Consider the following 6,691-nt stretch of genomic DNA (forward strand, 5'->3'; position numbering starts at 1 on the left):
CATTATTTAATGCAGCTATCACGATTGGTAATCTTGCAACCCATTCACGAGATCTCTTATCCTGAATAAATTCCCTCGCGTATTGATATCCAAATAACCGTTCAGCAAGTGTTCGATTAAATCGCTCAACAATTGCTTGATCACGGTGAATTGCAGTATGACCTCGTCGTATTTTGGTATTATGTTGTTTCATCAGCGATGATACTGGACCAAGAAATTCCTTACCAGGATCAACCTGTAGTAGCTGCGGCCATCGTAGACCACCTTGTGGTCCAAGTCCACGTTGATAAATTCGTTCAAACGAATCAGCTACTTCAGATGATGTTTTCGCCGATAGCGGCTCTGCTTCTTTATATCTACTTGCAACATCAACTACGGTTAGCGCGTATTTGTACGTTTTTCCACGCACAGTATCATGCGGTAAAAACAGAATATCAGCTTGATGAACTTCATTAGGAACACTGACATCGAAATACGAGTATTGAATTTGTTTAGGACGTGGTAGATAAATTTGCCATATTGCTTGTTTAGATAACCACGTTTTAGCAGTAGAATGTTTAACCGATGCTGCATCAGCGAGTTTACCAATTGTTGCTTTGCCTCTCCAGTATCCTCTCGGTGAATAATAAATTGATTCCATTATTAATTACCAGCCCCAATCGCTAATTTACCTTTCATCGAGGATCTTACTAACCAATTAGCTAATGATTCTCTAATATTTTTATTTTTTATAGAATTTAATGAATGAATTAATTTTACATCTGCAATATGCCTATCTTGTAGATTTTGACTTTTATAAGCTACATCATGAGCATGACAAGCTCGATCAATAGCATTTATTGGTTCCTCGCCTGGTTTTGGTTGATCTTGATTATCGAGCCTGATATCAAGTCTGGTACCAGGACCGCAATAATTATATCCTGGTAGATGTTTTTCTCCGCTGTATTTAGCCCATGGAGCACCTGGAAACTTTGACATCAAATTAGCAATATCACCACCCCGCTTATTAGGTAAAAATGAAAATTTCTTTCTACAGCATACAGAACATTTTCCACCGTACGCTATTTTTTTATTTTTTGTTGTAACCGTAGCTAAATCAATAGTTGGAGTTTTAACTTTACAGCGTAAACAATATAAATTCATGTTATAATATATATGGATATAATTGATTTCTCAGCGACAAGAAAACGAGAACCTGTTAAACATCATCCTGCGCTACCGAACTCCATCAGAATGATTATCATAGGACCATCTGGATCGGGTAAGACGCAATTATTACTTAATCTGATAATGAGATGGTTGAAATGGGATAAATTATATTTAGTAGCACCATCCGTTGATGATCAACGATGTTATGATGTACTTAAAGATTTCAATGAAAACGCGCGATTACTGGATGAGGATAATGATGTTATAGAGTTTATAACCGATATTGATGAAGCACCATCCGTAGATTCCATAGACGGATTTATTAATAATTTAGTTGTATACGACGATGTGATGCTAGATAAACAATCAAATCCAGCCAGAATATTTTCCCGAGGGAGACATAAAAATACAGACGTGATCTATGTTACTCAACGATATACACAAATTCCGAAGGTGATCAGAGACAACTGCAACATTTTAGTTGTGTTTAATGGCGTAGACACACACACGTTGCGAAATATTCATCAAACCTGGTGTGGTGGTGACATGGATATAATTAAATTCAAAAATTTCTTCTCACGAGCGGAAGCTACCCCGCATGGATTTATAACAATAAATTTACATGATCCAAGAACAAGATATCGTGTGGGTATTGATAAAATATTTGGGTAACAGGGAGCAGCAGAGAGGGGCGATGATAAAATTAAATTTAATTAAATAGATATCATTAATATAATGAACAACTGTGCGTGGCTAAGTCAAGGAACAACAGATAAATGCAACAAAAGGTGCCGTGGAGAATATTGCAAGAAACATAATTATCTTATAAAGAAAAATCCTCATGCTGGTCCACGAAGATGTGTTGGATGTAACAACGGCGTTAGAGGATTATATCAGATTTGTAAAAATTGCGGTGGAGATCGATACAGAAGTTTGATGATATATTATAAACACAGAAAGAACATAAATCCAAAAATAGAAAAACCATCATCAGAACTTGAATATTACTTGAAACATAGAACAAATTCCGAAGATTCAGATGAAGATGAAACAGATGAAGATTCCCATGAAACAGATGATGATTCCCAATATTGATAGCAGCAGAGAGGGGCGTCTACGGTTCTGTTTGGGACGAACAATAATCGTAGACGTGGTAATTGACCTCTATGAGTGGTCACTATTTTTTTTGGTAAAACACAAGGGTGACCATTCCCCTAAGTGGTCTGTTCACCCTCTCTGCTGCTAATGCCTCTCAGTTTGAGAAAGTATTTGGATGTCATATGCCATGTACCAACAACTTGAAAAAAATGTATAAACAGAGAGAAACCTTAATTCAAAATTTAATTTTGTTCCAAATTGTTTGTGTTGTTTAGGGAATATACCTAAGCACTAATAAAGGGTGGAACAGGGAAGATACACATAAAAGCTTTGATATTTCTGAAAAAAATGAGGTGATATTCCTACAGTTCTTAACCAGCTATATATGCTGGGACGGGTCTGTTGGATATCCACAAATAAAGAAGTACAGATTCTGGTCACGTTGCAAGTGTGTGGGTGTTTTGGAAAATGGTAAAACTTGGATACACTATTTTCTCGTGACACTTATAAAGTGAAGAGTCTGTACAACTGTCAGAAGCCAAAGTCATATAACTTTTGTACGGTTTGTAAAGATTTCCACTTTAGAAAATGTGAAGTATCACAAGTTATTATCACAAACAGAAATGGAACATAGGGGCTTGACAGTTGTTGTTTAGACACCTCCGCTCAACTTCACAACTTACTTGCTCTGTCTCATATTTTGATCTTAAGGAAAGATCATCTTTGTGCAGCAACAGTGGTAACAGCAGCAGGAGACGCCGTCACTGCTGTCGAAAAAGGGTAGTTCTTTTAAAAATGCGTTTAGTATATTTTTTAAAAATATCAGATGAAGAAACGTGTGTTAAAACAGAGTTGGTAGAATGTATTCAGCGACAAAGTAGAAGTGACTGAGAGAAGGAGACAACGTTGTCGAGTGGCGTAGTTTTCTGGAGTACGTACGTGTCCCAGCGACACAGTGCCGGCGTCTCTAGCTCTCTTGAAGACACCAACTGTCTGGGTTTTTTTCTTGCAACTTTTTTCTTTCGTGGTAGGGTTTGAATCGAAGGGTCATCAAGATGCATGAGGTGTTTAAGACGCACCGCTGTCGTTGGGCTCCTATATGCTTGGCTTTCACTTGCCCTTGTGAAATATACCAAGTCATTGTGACAACAAGAGGTAGAGAGGGTATATATGGAGAGAATGAACTTGGTTAAATCATTTCTGAATCAGCAATCGAGATGAAACGATCGCACGATTTCAGTGAGAGAGAAGAAGAACGTAAGAGGCAGCGAAGTGACGTATCGCCTCACACACGAAAAGAAGTGTTCGCTCAAAACGAAGACATGAGCAAACCTGAACCAACACCTTCCACGTCTGCGACCAGACTTAGAGAGTCCACTCCAAACCAAAGTCCACCAGTTAACCCTGGAAAGTACTATCACATTCGAGAGACGGAAAAGCGACCCTCTAGAAAATTTAGAACCACGACTTACACCTACACGGTGAAGTTTAAAGATTTCAAGTCCGACGTACCATTGGAGAAAGCAGAAGGGTTTATCACCGAGATGTGGGATTCTTTGCTCACCACACTAAAGCAACAATGTCAACCCAAAGAAGACGATTTCTTGACACTATCCATAGATCACGACAGCTTGAAATCCCCTGTTTGGATCGAGTTTAGCAGACCCGCAGAACTAACCCCTTCCAAAGTCATGGACAAGATTCAACACGTACAACAATCTAATGATCAGTTTGACATCACCGATGGTAAAGCCACACTGAAAATGGCCCACGTCTCTCCTCCTCAAGGGACTGGACGCAAAAAGGTCTTATTGGTGGACGACCTTCGCAACACCAAAACAAGTCTCGTCCGAATTAACAACCCTCAAGACCAGATGTGTTTAGCCCGTGCCATCGTGGTGGGACGAACCTATGCCAACAAGAACGACACGGTAGAATGGAAAAGAACCTGGAAAACTATTCAACGATCCGATCGAGCCAAACAACGAAATGAAGCAGAACTCCTGTTACAACAAGCCGGACTGTCCAAAGACACACCCTGTGGCATTCCTGAGATGCAAAAATTGCAAGATGCCCTAGCTCCACGATACACCTTGAAAGTGCACCCTCAAGAAGTGCGCGGACCTCTGTTGTTTCGAGGCCAAGACTTTAAGGACGGAAAATACATTCATGTCTATTATCACGATGAACATTTCGATACCATTACCGCCTCCCCCGGATTCCTGGGATACAGATATTACTGTGAGAAATGTGACCGTGGTTATAATAATCGAGAGCAACACAAACATTGTGGATCGAAATGCCGAGGATGTTTGGCCTCTCCACCCTGTCTGAGCGAAGGGCAAAAACCATTGCATTGTCCTGCTTGTCTGCGCACGTTTTTCAGCCCTGCCTGTTACCAACAACATCTGAAGACGCAAGGTTCACAGCAGAAATGTGCTTGTCAACTCCTGAGATTGTGCCCTACGTGTGGACAAGGCATACGTACCAATAGTACCAAGGCACACGTATGTTCAGGAAAAAAGAAATGTCACATTTGTCATCACATCGTGGACTTGAAACACCAATGCTACGTGCAAAAATACCAACCCCAACCAGAGAAAGAGGATGGTCACAAGAAGAAAAGCAATTTCATCTTTTTCGATTTCGAATGCATGCAAGACACTGGCATTCACATTCCTAATTTCTGCGTGGCTCATCGAGCGTGCGAGAGGTGCATTCAAGAACCTATCTTCAGTCATTGCCCTCACTGCAGCAAGATTCCTGGAGGACGTGAAAAAATCTTTCGGGGACCGAACACGCTAGCCGATTTCGCTCGATGGGTCTTAGACCCCATCGACAAGACGTGGAGCCAAGAGGACATCGAACGTTACGGAGATTGTCATCGTCATGCCACGGTGATGGCTCACAATTTCTCCGGATACGATGGACAGTTTCTTCTCAGATACTATACGGAACATGGTACCGAACGTCCTAAAGTGACTTTGAACGGAGCCAAAATCATTTTCATGCAAGTGGGACAAGTACAGTTTAAAGATTCGATGAGCTATTTGGCCATGCCTTTGAGTCGAATGCCTAAAACGTTTGGAATGACAGAAATGGCTAAAGGGTACTTTCCACACTTTTTCAATACGGAAGCCAATGAACACGCCGTTCTACCCCATTTACCTGAGGCTCACTATTACGACCCCGATAACATGCGTACCGAACAACGAGAAACTTTCTACGCTTGGTACCAGGCTCATGCCTCGGACCCTTTCGACTTTCAGGAAGAAATGCTAAAGTATTGTCGTTCCGACGTGGACATTTTACGGCGTTGCTGTGGAAAATTTCGAGAACTGTTCATGGAACACGGAGGGGTCGATCCTTTGAAAGAAGCTTGCACCATTGCCAAAGCGTGTTCCTTAGTGTATCGACAACGATTCATGCCTGAAAACACCGTGGCTGTCATCAGCCCTCAAACGACCAACTTTGTCAAACGTCAATACTCGGTCAAAGCCCTACGTTGGTTACATTACTTGTGCGACAAAGAAAACAAATGGATTCAGCATGCCCGCAACGGAGGGGGTGAAAAGACCATCGGAACATATTCGGTAGATGGCTGGGACTTAGAAAACCCCAAGATCGTGTACGAGTTTAACGGTTGCTTATTTCACGGATGTCCCGTCTGTTACCCTGATCGTAGCACTAAAAATCAGTTTTTACAACGAACCATGGAAGACTTGTACCAGGACACTTGTCAGCGACGCCTAAAGTTGGAACAGGAAGGATACCAAGTGGTGGAAATGTGGGAACACGAATACGATCACCGCTTGAAAACCGATCCCGAGTTTAAACGCCTCGTGGAAAGTTACCAGTTCATGGACCCGCTGTACCCGAGGGATAGTTTGTACGGAGGAAGGACCAATGCCACCTGTTTGCTGTACCAAGCCGACGAAGAGAAAGGAGAAGAAATCAAATACTTGGACGTGTGTTCGCTGTATCCCTACGTGTGCAAATATTGTCGCTTTCCTGTAGGGCACCCGCAATTGTTAACGGAACACATCGACCTGAAAAACATTCGACAATACGAAGGCTTGATCAAGTGTAAAGTTTTGCCTCCCACGAACCTATACCATCCGGTCTTACCTCACCATTGTCAAGGCAAACTGATGTTTCCATTGTGCCGTACTTGTGCCGAAACGTGCAACCAAGACCAACCTTGTCAGCACACTCAGGAAGAACGTGCCTTGACGGGAACCTGGGTCAGCGTAGAATTGTTCAAAGCTCTGGACATGGGATACCAACTGTTAGAAGTGTACGAAATTTGTCACTTTCCCAAGACACAACAATACCACAAGGGTGATCCCAGTCAGAAAGACATTTTCGCTGACTACGTGGATGCCTTTTTGAAACTGAAACAAGAAGCCAGCGGCTATCCTTCCTGGTGTCACACTCCCGAAGA

Source organism: Sinohyriopsis cumingii, chromosome 3 (genome assembly GCF_028554795.1).
Source record: "Sinohyriopsis cumingii isolate HCF-2022 chromosome 3, ASM2855479v2, whole genome shotgun sequence".
Classification (NCBI taxonomy): domain Eukaryota; kingdom Metazoa; phylum Mollusca; class Bivalvia; order Unionida; family Unionidae; genus Sinohyriopsis; species Sinohyriopsis cumingii.